The sequence below is a fragment of the Cryptomeria japonica genome, chromosome 4, assembly GCF_030272615.1.
Source record: "Cryptomeria japonica chromosome 4, Sugi_1.0, whole genome shotgun sequence".
NCBI classification, from domain to species: domain Eukaryota; kingdom Viridiplantae; phylum Streptophyta; class Pinopsida; order Cupressales; family Cupressaceae; genus Cryptomeria; species Cryptomeria japonica.
This window is the reverse complement of record NC_081408.1, coordinates 196,019,729-196,036,028: the sequence shown is the minus strand read 5'-3', so window position 1 is coordinate 196,036,028 and position 16,300 is coordinate 196,019,729.

The window sequence follows — 16,300 nt, the reverse complement described above, 5'->3', positions numbered from 1 at the left end:
GTAGGAAGCAAAATCCCATATATAATTAAATACAAATATATAAATGTTAGAGGAATGAATCAATAATAAAGAATATCATACAATCTCAATTAATAACAAAAAAATCTGTAGTTAAATAGTAGATCACTCCCACATCCATAAGTTAAATCTCCAACTAATTTACAAAAATAATATAATAACTATAATCAATTTTTTAAAATTAATTTAGATATAAATACACAATTTGATCATCCACAAAAACTAATGTATTGTCAAAGAGTTGTAATTTTAAATGGTTGAGTACAATTGGTGAGGATGATGACATGTGATATAAAAGTCATCCACAAAATTTTAAAACCCTAATGACATGTTCAGACTAGGTCTGACTCTTGAAACTAGACCCAATTAGTGAAGATGATGGTATGTGATATAAAAGCCATCCACAAAAGTTTGAAATCCCAAAGGTGCATTCAGACTAGGTTTGACTCTTCAAATTAGATCCCCTTACACGTGACTATTTAATCCAAAAAATAATATATTAAATTATTGAAAGACAAGATTAATCTTAGCAAAGCTCATGACAGGTAGGAGAGTGGGCTTGGGCAGTGGGTTTGCTCCTCATTGATCTCTAATTCGACTCTCTAACTCTATGTTTATACAATGTATAATATACAAACCCTTGTCCACACCTACCTAAAAAAAAATTAATCTTATCAAATTATTGAAAGACAAGATTAATCTTAAAAGCTTCCTATTTGTGTTGGATTATAATTATAATTTTTTTTTCAAACGTTGGCTCCTAAGTCAAACCCTCCAATAATTGGAAGGCTTGATTGAATATATGAAATAGTTGTCCTCGTGACCCTCATGAACAAGTCCCATCCTAAGCTTAGACAAGTTTTTATTTATGCCCTTTAAATGTTCTAGACTTATCATAGTCATAGTCGTTGACAACAAGTTTCTAAATAAGCCCAAATCCCTTGTGTATCCATGCTTGGGCTGATATTTTTCTGGAGCCATCAAAGTTAGGTATTGATAGTTTATTTACTTTGTGTTTTAGATCCCTGCTGAATGGTTTTCTCCTAGGGATCTCATTTTTCTTTGCTTCACAAAACTCCCTAAAAGATACAACCTCTCTTACTTCTGGCCCTAATCTAGTATAGGCCATGGCCATTTCTTCTGTGTTATTCATGGAGGAGTTATTTGTTTCTTCCCTATTATTTCCCTCTCTAGGTAGGAAATTGGGTTTTTGTATCCTGGAGCTGGAAGATGTATTATGAGTGTTTTCAGAATGGTTAGAGTTTTCTTCTCTGCCATTGGAATGATTTCTAAGAGTATTCATGGTGGTATTCATATCTTGTAAGGCTTGAAGCAAAGCCTGACTTGTTTTTTCATTTTGCTCTATTAGAGCTTGAGTTTTTCTATCATTGTTTTCCATGAATGTTCTAAGTTCATTTTCCAATGGTTCACCCATGTGGTTACTACTTCCTCTAGTTCTCCTTTGATAAGTTTGCATTAACAACCCTTAACAGGATGGCAGAATCAGGCTCTGATACCAATTGTAATGTCCCAACTTCGCAATCTAAGAAAACATGTAAACAATGAATTTTAATGATTGATTAATTTATCTAGAGCGTAATTAGTCAAAATTCATTTGAGTTCATTTGTTATCAATAAGTCAATTCCATATTTAATTCCTAGTGGGATCAAGAGGATAAGCTACCTTAGGATGCCCGTAGCGCTTATCAGGCCCAAGGGCGGTACACTCCCCCTTGGCCCAACTGCCAGAAGCCCTTTGTCAACTGCAGTGGGTGGCCTACCTGACAGAGGCCTAGTTCCTGCTATCCCTGTTGCCTAATTCCTCATCTATCTCACTGGGTTTGGATATGCAATTGCTTTATTTATTATCTTGGTAGTGATCATTCCTCAAGTCCTTAATTGCATAATGTTGTTCATCCTTAAATAGTAGTTGTATATTATTTATTAATTTATTTAGTATGTGTAGATGTATTCATATTGTATACCCATATATATACTATATGGGTTTTTCATTATCTAATTTCTATATAAACAATGTATTTTAACCATTTTAAATATAATTATATTGAATTAATAGCTACACAAATTTATGCATCTACGAAATAAACACTTATCTATTTACAAGCATGTAACTCCATTGATGTATGAGAATATTATTGCAGATCTAAATGAGTTACTTACCTGCATCTCCTGCCTTTTCTTTTATCGCTTTCCTTTTCTCCTTGCCATCCCTTGTCGCCCGCCGCGCATTATGCTTAAATACCCACGGGAGGGTTCGCGTGGACCCAACCATGGGTCGCGATTGCTGAGGGAGAGGTGTGAGGTGGCGGCTATGGGAGTCACCGCTCCCTGGTTCCCCCGCAACTCCTTTCGGCGCCTTAAATCGATGCACCGTATCCACCTCAAACCCTTCGCCGTATGCCATGTGTTTTGCGGGTTGCAACATACCCGATAATAGTTAAGGTTTAGCGTTATTTTAAGGTGTTGACATTTTATAAGCATTTTGTTTTAATATATTAATATGGATTCCTTTTTAATGATATCGCATGGTGATAATTTATAATGTCTTAAGTTTTATGTTGTGTATTTTATATTTATTTTGTAGCACATTATATAATAAATGTTATGTATCAATAATTATATATTTAATAATATTTTATGGTAACGTTAATTTAATAATTAGAGCATGATTATTAAATTAATATAAACAATGAATCATTTCTTATAAATGGTAAATGTTATGTATCAATAATTATATATTTAATAATATTTTATGGTAACGTTAATTTAATAATTTAGAGCATGATTATTATATTAAAACAATGAATCATTTCTTATAAATGGAAGGTATAAATAATTACAAAATGTGGGGTCATGACAGGCTGCAAGGATGGGATGTCCTTCATTGGATATTCCTACCTTGATTGCATCAAGATTTGTTAATACACTTGATATTTGAAGGGAAAGATTCAAGTAGATTGATTGAACTTCAATTTGAAGTGGTAAAAAGTTGCTAGTAAAGACAACAAAACTTCCAAATAAGCTTTAGGATAACTTGTATTCTAGATTGTGTGTAAATATTGTGTAGAGGAGAGATACCAAGTAGAGAAGTTCTCTATGTACAACATGAATGATTTTCCAAGCTAAAAGTTGAGACTCGACATCTGCTTTGGAGTTTGAAATTTGAAGACTAAACTTGTTCCATTTTGACCGACTAAAATTATAATTTCATTTAGCATTTAGGCATGGTGAGATCAAGATCGTAGGGAGAATCTACTTATAAATATTTTTTAGTGGAAATAAGTAGATGATACAGCTATTAGGCCATCTCCAATCTTTCAAAAAGTCGATATGGTAAGGGGAGGATCAGAGACAAGAGAGTTGAAGAGGAACTAGTTGTTAGATTAGGCTTAGAGGTTGTTTGACAGAGGATGCTTAGATTAAACTAAGATCTAAGTTGTTGCCAATAATTTCCAATTAAAGGTTGTAGGATCTCACAAGCCTTGAAAAACTTAAATTTCCTTTTTAAAAAGTTATTTACCTTTAAAGCTCCTAATAAGGCCTAATGGTTTATCTCATTGTTGAATTAGTCAATTCCAACAAATGGATGAAGTTGAAAAGATGAGACCATGGTTGAAGGATTGATCATACCAAATTAGCTTCCTTGAAGTAGTTTGTCAGGCTTTCCAAATGGAATTGAAGGTGCAGACCCATGAGTTTTTAAAGAAATGAGCTAGGAGGAGTTTATCCCTCCAATTAGTCATGTCCCAAGAATGACTAGAAACAATAGATTGGATACAAAATCTAACCAACTATTTCTAGGTGGCATGCCCTTCCAAAGCTTGTACAATCCATTTAGTGGTGAGGCAAATTTCTTGAGTGAATGGATCAATAATCCCCAAACCACTCTTGTCCTTGGGTTGGATACAATGAAGCCATGAGGTGGCAAGATGAATTTTCCTCTGAATTTATTCATAAACCAATTCGACATATCTTTGAGGGAGACTCCAATGCCAAAGGGTATAACAAGGTATCTAGTAATTGTGCCATGTTTAATTTCATGTCATTCAGTAGGACTCCAAGTGTGATGTGGGGCAGGATGGGTCATGATCAATTCATTTTTGTGCATTGTAAGCCTGGATCTAGAGAATGTCTAAGTTTTAGTTACTTCATCAATAGAGTTTTGAATAAGCAACATACTATCATCAACAAAGTGAGAATTAAGTGCTTTGGCATTTCCTAGCAGTGAAATACCATGGATAAGTTTGGAGGAGATAGCATGCCAAAAGAGGCATCCAAGGGAATCATTTGCTAAAACAAAGAGGAATGGCACAAGGAGGCAACCTTGGCAAATAGAATTTTGCAAGGAGAATTGGGGGGCAAAGGCTTCATTAACAACAACTCTCACATTAGCATCAATGAATAACATTTTAATTTGGTTACGAATTTTTTGAAATTAATAGTAGATCACTCCCACTTCCATAAGTTAAATCTCCAACTAATTTACAAAAATAATATAATAACCATAATCTATTTTTTTAAATTAATTTAGATATAAATACACAATTTGATCATCCACAAAAATCTAATGTATTGTCAAAGAGTTATAATTTTCAATGGTTGAGTACAATTGGTGAGGATGATGGTATGTAATATAAAAGTCATCAACAAAAGTTCAAAACCCTAATGGCGCATTCAAACTAGGTTTGACTCTTGAAACTAGACCCAACTAGTGAAGATGATGGTATGTGATATACAAGCCATCCACACAATTTCGAAATCCCAAAGGTGCATTCAAACTAGGTTTGAGTCTTGAAATTAGGTCCCCTTACACGTGACTATTTTACCCAAAAAATAATATATCAAATTATTGAAAGACAAGATTAATCTAAGCAAAGCTCATGGCAAGTAGGAGAGTGGACTTGGGCGATGGGTTTGCTCCCCTTTGATCTCTAATTCTACTCTCTAACTCGATCGATGTTTATATAGTGTATAATGTACTATCAATTTATTAAAAGACAGGATTAATCTTAAAGCTTCCTATTTGTCTTGGATTATAATTATAATTTTTTTTCAAATGTTGGCTCCTAAGTCAAACCCTCCAATAATTGGAAGGCTTGATTGAATATATGAAATAGTTGTCCTCGTGACCCTCGTGAACAAGTCCCATTTTAAGCTTAGACAACTTTTTATTTATGCCCTTTAAATGTTCTGGACTTTTCATAGTCATAGTCGTTGACAACAAGTTTCTAAATAAGCCCAAATCCCTTGTGTATGAACGACGGTTAGATTCATTTTAAATTGGACGAAACAAATCCACGACGTTCCCTATAGAAGAAATATGAGATGGTTTAAAGGAAAATATTTTTATTAGTAACATTGTCATAAATATAGCTCACGTTCCATAATATTAATATTAATAATGTTCTCAGAAATATAGCCCACGTTTTCTTCAAGTTTTATATTCAGAATTTCAGAATATTTCCTTTTTTTTATTTTATGGCAAAAGCTCCTTCCACGTCTACTTAAAGTTCTTTATATGTACTTGCTTGGAAGAAATTATTGTTGACATGTATAATGAATATTTTATGATACATTTAATGTTTCATAAGGTATTGTTGGTTGTGATTTTAATGTTGTTGCTATTGATTGTTATTCTAATAATAAATGAAATGCATTAATTAGATTTAAAAAGATATGAATTATGTGGTATTATATTGTGTTGGAATAAATCATAATTTGATGCAAATTTTTAGGACTTAATGTATTATTATTGATTAGCTTTTTTAGTCTTTTATAACACCTCAACAAAAAGATAATGTGACATCATATATATGGTGTGGATCTAAAACCTTTGGTTTAAATAGAGTAATTATCAAGCTCAAAAATTTGAGAGAATTTGAAATCACCACTTTTTCTTTTTTTTTTGGAAAAAGAAAAATAATATTACAAAGTTCAATAAAAAATTTTGCTATATGACTTTTTGAGTCTTTTATAACACCTCAACAAAAATGTAATGTGACATCATATATGTGATGGTGTGGATCTAAAACCTTAGGTTTAAATAAAGTAATTATCAAGTAGAAAAAATTGAGATAATTTGAAATCACCACTTTTTCTTTTTTTTTTGGACAAAGAAAAATAATATTGCATAGTTCAATAATTAATACAAATTATGGCAAATTACAACAACACACTAGCAACAAAAACATCATATTGCTGAAATGAACTAAATCAACAATAATAATGGCAAAAAGTGGAGAGTAAACTAATTACAATACCCATAGCTTGTTGCAAACATGGAAAGAAATAATATATTTGTGGTTTTTTAACCAATGTTTGCACCCGTACCTAACCTGAAAGAAATTTCTAGCAAGATGGTCATCAACAATAGCAACTTCATCACTCCTCCTCCTCCAACAATCGATATCACAAAAAGCAACACTCATCACATAAAAAGCTACAATGCAATCATCAATATCAAGTATCCAACAATCATGAATGACACCTTTTTGACAGTTAATAAAGAACCCAACAATGATTAGCTTGGCTAACAATTGGCCTTGAGTAGTCTAGTTTAAACATTCCTGAATATTGGTCATGATAGTGCACAAACAGTTAAGAAACAATCTTCCCTTCAAACACTTGGAGTTGTTCTTGAAGCTGGCAAATAGTATCTTTAAGCTCATTCATGACATGCAATTTATCTTGAAGATTTGTTAATATACTTGACATTTGAAGGGAAAGATTCCAGTAAATTGTTTGAACTTCAATTTGAAGTGGTAAAAAGGTGCTAGTAAAGACAACAAAACAACAAAACTTCCAAATAAACATGAGGATAACTTGTGTGCTAGATTGTGTGTAAATATTGTGTAGAGGAGAGATACCAAGTAGAGCAGTTCTCTATGTCCAACATGAATGATTTTCCAAGCTAAAAGTTGAGATTGGGCATCTGCTTTGGAGTTTAAAATTTGAAGACTAAACTTGCTCCATTTTGACCAACTAAAATTATAATTCCATTTAGCATCTAGGCATGGTGAGATCAAGATTGTAGGGAGAATCTACTTATAAATATTTTTTAGTGGAAAGAAGCAGATGCTATGGTTATTAGGCCATCTCCGATCTTTCAAAAAGTCGACATGGTAAGGGGAGGATAAGAGACAAGAGATCTCAAGAGGAACTAGTTGTTAGATTAGACTTAGAGGTTGTTTGATAGAGGATGCTTAGATTAAACTAGGATCTAAGTTGTTGCCAATAATTTCCAATTAAAGGTGGTAGGATCTCACAAGCCCTAAAAAACTTGAATTTCCTTTTTAAAAAGGTATATACCTTTAAAGCTCCTAATAAGGCCTAATGGTTTATCTCATTGTTGAATTAGGCAATTCCAACAAATGGATGAAGTTGCAAAGATGAGACCATGGTTGAAGGATTGATCATACCAAATTATCTTCCTTGAAGTAGTTTGTTAGGCTTTCCAAATGGAATTGAAGGTGCAGACCCATGAGTTTTTTTTTAAATGAGCTAGGAGGAGTTTATCCCTCCAATTAGCCATCTCCCAAGAATGACTAGCAACAATAGATTGGATACAAAATCTAACCAACTATTTCTAGGCGGCATCCCCTTTCAAAGCCTGTACAATCCATTTAGTGGTGAGGCAAATTCCTTGAGTGAATGGATCAATAATCCCCAAACCACTCTTGTCCTTGGGTTGGATACAATGAAGCCATAAGGTTGCAGGATAAATTTGCCTTTGAATTTGTTCATAAACCAATTCGGCATATCTTTGAGGGAGACTCCAATGCCAAAGGGTATAACAAGGTATCTAGTAATTGTGCCATGTTTAATTTCACGTCATTCAGTAGGGCTCCAAGTGGGATGTGGGGGAGGATGGGTCATGATGAATTCAGTTTTGTGCATTGTAATCTTGGATCTAGAGATAGTACAAGAAAAAGGTCTAGAGAATATCTAAATTTTTAGTTACTTCATCAATAGAGTTTTGAATAAGCAACATACTATCATCAACAAAGTGAGAATTAAGTGCTTTGGCATTTCCTGGTAGTGAAATACCATGGATAAGTTTGGAGGAGAGAGCGTGCCAAAAGAGGCATCCAAGGGCATCATTTGATAAAACAAAGAGGAATGGCACAAAGGGGGAACCTTGGCAAATAGAATTTTGCAAGGGGAATTGGGGGCCAAAGGCTCCATTAACAACAACTCTCACATTAGCATCAATGAATAACAATTTAATTTGGTTACGAATTTTAGGTCCAAATCCAAGCCATTTTAACATGTTGAGAATGAAGGGCCAATAGATAGGATCATAGGCTTTATCAAATTCTATCTTAATAAATTTAATGCATCTTGGGTAGATTGTTGAGCCCATTGTTATCCAAGATAAATCTGCCACCTGAAAAATCAATTTGTTTTGGCTGTACAATCTCTTGGGTTATACATTTTATTTGATGAGCCAAAGATTTGGCAATGATTTCGTAAGAGGTGTTAAGTAAAGCAATAGGTTTCCATTCATTCATTTTATCTTCATTTTTACCTTTGAGAAGGAGTTTAATCAATTCTTGATTAATAACTGCCTGGAATGATCTTATTTCAAACTCACTTATTTTTTAGAGGCACAAACTTAAGACACACAAATATATATATATATATATATATATATATATATATATATATATATATATATATATATATATATATATATATATATATATATATATATATATATATATAAAGAAAAAATTAAATAATAATTTAGATATGTTCCCTTAAATAGTATAGGCAAAACTTACATAGCATACCACTTTAAAACAAAATCTACACAATTTATTTAGATCACATTTTGAGTTATTAAAAACAAGTTTAAGTATGTTTTATGACATGCTTATGGACCAAACTAATCACCATACCCTTTACACATTCTTGAGCTTAACAAACTTAGCTTATTAATTGGACCTTCTTTATGTAATATTGACAACACCTTGGCATAATTAATCATATTGTTCACTTTATTTGGTAAGTTGCATGGATCCTTTGTCAAGGAGGCTAGCTATGACTAAATTGAACCCATGTATTTTCTTTAGCTCAATATTACTCTTGAGTGTATACAATAGTTAGCTCATTAAGAGAATTAACATTTATATAACAACTTAGAAATTCGTACTAGAAGTCAAATGGTGGAAGATGAAGAGTTATTGCATAGAATTCCACATTACATGTCACTTTAGGGATTTGAACTTGGGTATTCATAATGAGAATCAATATTTTAACCACTTAATTTAAACCCCTTGATATATGGTATAAAAAATAGTTTGTCCCACTTATGGGATTCAGCATAAAAATGAGTTTTGGAAGATAATTTAAGAAAATTGAACACATTTGAATGGAGAATGAGTTTTGGAAGAAAAAAAGTAGATTGAAGATCTTCAAATGAAGGAATAATACCTACCATGTTTATATAAGGTTCAAATAAATTGGTGTTTGAATTAGATTAAAAGGCCTTTTTCCATTTTTAAATGTTCAACATTCAAGCACTATAGGAATTGAGCTCTAAATGAAGGTGTCATTCAAAGGACCTTATGCCACCCTATTATTCTCACCTATTGTTCAAAAGAAATTTCTACTTAACAATAAAGTATGGACAATCAAACAAAGTCAACATACAAGAAAATTTTGAAGGATTGTAACATTTGAAGTATAATTTCACACACACACACACACCAGATTTTGTACGTGGAAAACCCAATATGGGAAAAACCACAAAGAGATGATTCTCTTAGGAATAGTGTAATATATAATTGGTTACACAGTACAAAGGGTGGCTCACTATCGGTTTGGACTCAGTATTTGATATACAAAAGAGGGTTTACAACCGGACTACAAAGTATACAAAAATTTAACTATTGTAGTTGCATCTCATATATGCATGAAATACAGTTCCCTTGAAGTACATAAGTTGTCTCATAAATTTGCTATACCCGATTTGCACAACCATAGTCTTTTCGCATATAGTACACAAAATAGTTGTTTTTCAATAAACATACCATCAACACATAATATTCTTGGAAATATATATCCACATCATATTAACTGACAAGTCGTCTCAACCGAAAGAGATGAGACCGGACTTATCCACACGCTACAGTAATCGAGATGACTTCATGCAGTGTCAACTTCCAGCAACAAGTAGACTAGTGGATCACGGTTTTCGGCACATCCGGATAGGATTGGATCTTAACGCATCTCAAGACATGTGTTACCATCATATTCAAATAAGACTGGATCCAAAAAAACCTTCCAGTAACGTTGAATATCGTCGTCAAAACTGTGCATACATAATAAACCAATATTGCATATGTGTAGCACACTTTTTGGGTCGGGTCACATACGTACATGCCAAATAACATACGATATTCATGAGAACAATGAAAAATAAAAACAACATACACATACACATACACATGCACATACACATACACATACACATACACATACACATACACATGCACATACACATACACATACACATACACATGCACATACACATATACATACACATACACACACATAGATATTTATATATGTATATGTGTGTGTATACATACATACATATATATGTGTGTGTGTATATATGTATGTATATACATATAAATGTATACATATACATGTATGTATATATATGTATATATATGTATATATGTACATATGTATATATGTACATATATCTATATGTGTGTGTGTATGTGTGTATGTACATACATGTATATACATATACATATAGATACATATACATTTGTATGCATATATATATACATGTATATGTATATGTATGTATATGTATATGTAATATACATATATGTATATGTATATGTATATGTATATGTATATGTATATGTATATCTATACATATACATATACATATATATATATGTGTGTGTGTGTGTGTGTGTGTGTGTATATGTATATGTATATCTATACATATACATATACATACATACATAGACACGCACACACCACACACACACACACACACACACACACACACGTGTGTGTGTGTGTGTGTGTGTGTGTATGTATATGTATATGTATATGTATGTATGTATTTATGTATGTATGTATGTATGTACACACACACACACATTATCTTTATTTTCTATGTTCTAGTGTACTAAAAAAAATCTAAACATAAAGATCTATAGTTGACACGTGATTTTTTAAATAAATATTTCTCAAAAATGTGTGCACCCTACATATCACTTTCTTTGTTTTAATAGAAAAAGAAATTGGATATTTACAAATAATGTTATATAATATGAAATAATATTAAGTTTTAAACTATAATTAATCTAAATTAAAAATAATAATAAATAAAATATAAAACAAAAATATTTTTGCTAGACACCATCGCCAATGGTACATGTTTAAGAGATTATGAATATATCTTATTTCATAAAAAGTTATGACTCATCATGTAATATCACTCATTAAGAATATAGAAAATAAGATATTGTTTATAAAAAGATACTAAAAAAATGTTTAGAACATGAAATTATTTTTTAGTTTAAGAAATATATATTAAGAATTTATATACAAAATATTAAAAATTACTAATTCATGTTGTCTTCAATTTTAATTGTTTACTTTCTAAGTAAAACAAAGTAAGTTTTTTTGGTTGAAATTGCTTCTTTTAATGTCTACTCTGGCCAAAAAGTAGGACACACTATGTGTAGTCAATTACATTTATAATGGCCAAAAAGTAGGACACACTATGTGTAGTCAATTACATTTATAACAGGATGTTAAAGAAAATCACACATTCTATTCTAGTGGTATAATAGTTTTATAAAAAACAGCATTACATATAAAGCTTCATATACACTTAGGGATTCAATTTAAAGCCACTTGATAAGTTTATTTAAGCACCATAGAGAGATAGGCATAATAAATCATCAAATCTCTAAGCTCAATTAGGAAACCAAAGCACATGTTTGATAGTTTATTTATTTTTGCATAAAGAACAATTGATAGACTAGGGTTGAAATAAATGCAATCTTTCTCTCACTAGGGCATGGTAATGGAAGATTTTCCAATACAAAAGGTATATTTGAGCATATACTTTGGGCTTGTAGAAGGAAAGGTAAAAAAAATCATGATTTTGATCAAATTCATATCTAGCATCCTCTACATAATGCAAGTGGATATCAAGTAAAGTGTTATATTAAGCTAATAAATAGTATGTATCAATTTCATAATCATTTTTTATTTCTAAATATAACAATTCATGTAGATGATTTTTTATACATGTACATATAGTATGATTATCCATGTGATTTACAAGGTGATATTCTTGAATGAGTGGAATTGAGCTGAAAATAAGGCTGAAGATGATGCAAGAGGGTTTGACACACACACAAAAATCTCTCTAAAACCCACACAACAATATCAAATAAATCTCAAAAAATAAGGAGAATAAATGTAGAAACTTTGAAAACATAACTAGATCTCTCTATTCAACAACTCATGAAATGATATCATGTCTCTACAAATATAATATGACATAATATTGCAGCCTCATGGGCTGATAGAACACATGAAATCAGATTTATAAACAATCCACAAAAAATTAGAATCATGGAGAATAAGCTTTAGAAATTTCTTCTCCAAACTGTTTCTTGTCACTAGCAATCTAAACTCTCCAACATGCAAATTTTCATGTAGACCTGTAAGTCTTCAAAAATGGCTTCTTAAAGCCATATTGATACTAAAAAACCCCTTCAAAACCTGTAAACAAAAAGAAAAATCACCTCCTTCCAAAATCCATGCTCATAATTGCAAAAATTTTACTTCTGGGAAAATCACCCACAAAATTGCCAAATCAATAATGCATCAAAGTTCTCTCAAATCCCACATTTTGGTCCCTTTCAAAAATCCATTAACTCATATCATTAAATATATTTAATATTCCAAAATGCCCTTGTTTTCCAATAAACTAAAACAGTAGATTCTTCTTGCCTCCCCACTCCTCCTAGATAGGGCATAAAATAGCAAAAACTTTGAAAGCACCATGTGGGCACTCAAAATTGTAATCCCTATTTTTTAGGAGTAATTAATAATTTCATTTCTTGTAAGTCGCAAGAATCCCATGCCAAAGTTCGACAATTAGCAAATTTAAACATTAAGTTTTTCCTCCTACACTTTCTCCACATAAAAATTGCTAAAACATTAATAAATGACCAAATATTAAAGAATATTTTGGCCTAAATGTTGTAATTTATTTTGTCCCACAACAAAATAACCAAACCTGAGAAGAATTAAAATCTCACTCTCTTTTTGGTTGATGAGGATTGCCATGACCATGGATGCTCCTGCATGAGACACCCATGGTAGAAATAAAAATGTTTCTTGAGTCAAACTGAGAAACATTTGTAGATGTTATGCTCGTCTTGGATCCATTTCTCTTATTTGTCCACTGGTATTTTCTTATTTTGCACTTTCTACAACCTCACAACATTAACCCCTTTCATCCTTACTCCTCTTCCACCCTTCATGAAATTCAAATTTTCAAATTTGACTTCCCACCAATACACTTTATTAAAATTAGATAAAACAATTGAATTTATACCTTCTTTTTCAATGAAATAAAGGTCTCCCATTACCTCTTTTGTTGTTTTAACTTTTCCATCTCCTTCCACCTTGTCTCCTTTATGATTTTTCATTGTTTCAATGCTTTCTAAAATGCATACTACTACTGCATCTTGGTTTCCTTCACCCAAAATAGCATTAGTACAATAGTCAAGAGACTATATTTTCACATTTTCAAACAAGGAATCAAGATAACTAATTAAGGGACCTTCATATTCATTGTTCTCAAACAAAGATTCATCGGAATCTGCATCATGTCCCTTAATTCAATTTTATCAAAACTATCTACTACTGCAATAATTTTATCTATCTCTTCATTCTCTTTCTCATCAAAGAAACTAGTAAAATTTGATTTTATCTCGCCTTCTTCTACAACCTTTTTTCTACTTAATTTAATTAATTCATTCCATTCTCTTTCAACCACTTCCAATGCATTAGCAAATAATCCTTTTCAACTTCTTTTGCATTGACTAACTCTTTCAATCCATCAATTAAACAAACGCCAGTATGATTACTCACCATTTCTCCTTCGTCATCCAATGGTTTCATTTTATGTCAAACTCCATCTTTAATCAAATAGCAAGTGTTAGCATAACCATCATGTATACCCAATATGATATGACAAACATCCATTTGTATAACAAAACTTCATCATAATAATTTCCTATCTTGAATTTACTAAACATTTCTCACTTAGCATGGCTTTATGATCATCTTGCAACCATGCAATCTTATAAGTATGTGGATGCCTTCCCCTTTCCAAATGTAACTTATTTACAATTTCCTCGGAAACTAATTTATTATTGCTTCCACCATCAATAATAATATTGCAAACCTTACCTTCACACTTACACCATGTCTAAATTTGAGCTTGTACATGTTGAGCTTTCACAATCATGGAGATAGCAAGTTGAGTTAGAGATAATGTATGTTCATCTTTTATAGATAATGGATTTGCAAAAGATTGTTGGTGTCATTTTAGGCACTTGTCTTGGTCATCTATATATAATTGCAGTGTTAGAGCATTTTCAATGACAAGTTGAAGATGTTTAGAGATGTCATTTTTCTTTTAGAATTATTTATGAATTTTGTTGTTGCTTATTGACTCCTAAAGAGAATAAGCTATGTATTTGTATTATTATTGAATAATACAATAGATATGGGTGTCCGGAGTGTCAATTTTTTTCCAAAATGATCACATGAGGCCCATCTACAATATCCTATCTCAAATTTTGAAGAAACAAAGCCATTGTCTTAGGGCAACAATTTTTTGTTGATGCAAATATCTTCAGTCGCACGCAATGCAAAGTTGTAAGATAGGGTAAATTTTGTTTTGTTTGTTGTATCCATGAACCATTAGTGTGAGCATGTCTGGGTGGGAATTTTTATGCTAGGCATGGTCCTGGTTGGCTTCCTAGGTCACTCAAATGTTCAGTGCCCTATTGTCGTAGCGCCATCTCTTGAGTGCCCTAAGTTCAAAAATTATCAATCTTCAATGGGTTGTTTCTCAAAATTTGGGGCACATACAAATGATCCATTTGAACCCACAAGGTCACATGAGGCCCCTCTACAATAACCTATCTCAATTTTTGAAGAAACAAAGCCATTTTCTTAGGGAAACAATTTTTATATTGATGCAAATATCATCATCGCACACAATGCAAAGTTGCATGATAGGGTAAATTTTGTTTCATTTGTTGTATCCACGAACCATTAGTGGCAAATATTGTCATTGCACGCAATGTAAAGTTGCATGATAGGTTAAATTTTATTTCATTTTTTGTATCCACGAACCGTTAGTGTGAGCATATTTGGGTGGGCATTTTCATGCTAGGGGTGGTCCTGATTGGCTTCCTAGGTCGCTCGAACATTCAACGCCCTACCATCGTGGCGCCATCTCTAGAGTGCCCTAAGTTCAAAAAATTGTCGAACTTTGACAAGTTGAGTCTCGTAATTAGAGGCACATACGAATGATCTGTTTGAACCCACGGGGTCAGGTGAAGTCCCTCTACAATAACCTATCTCAGATTTTGAAGAAACAAAGTCATTTTCTCAAGGCAACAATTTTTTTGTTGATGCAAATATCGTCAGTCGCATGCAATGCAAAGTTGTAAGATAGGGTAAATTTTGTTTCATTTGTAGTATCTATGAACCATCAATGCAATCATGTCTAGGTGGGAATTTTTATGCTAGGCATGGTCTTGGTTGGCTTCCTAGGTCGCCCAAACGTTCAACGCCATACTATCATGGTGCCATCTCGAGTGCCCAAAGTTCAAAAACCTATCAAACTTTGATGGGTTGTTTCTCAAAATCTAGGGCACATACAAATGATTTGTTTGAACCCACAGGGTCATGTATGGCCCCTCTACAATAACCTATCCCAAACTTTAAAGAAAAAAAGCCATTTTCTTAGGGAAGCAATTTTTTTATTGATGCAAATATCATCAGTCACACACAATGCAAAGTTGCAAGATAGGGTAAATTTTGTTCTATTTGTCGTATCCACGAACCATCAGTGTGGGCATATCCAAGTGGCCATTTTTATGCTAGGCATGGTCCTGGTTGGCTTCCCAAGTCACTCAAATGTTCAACACCCTATCATTGCGACACCATCTCTTAAGCACCATAA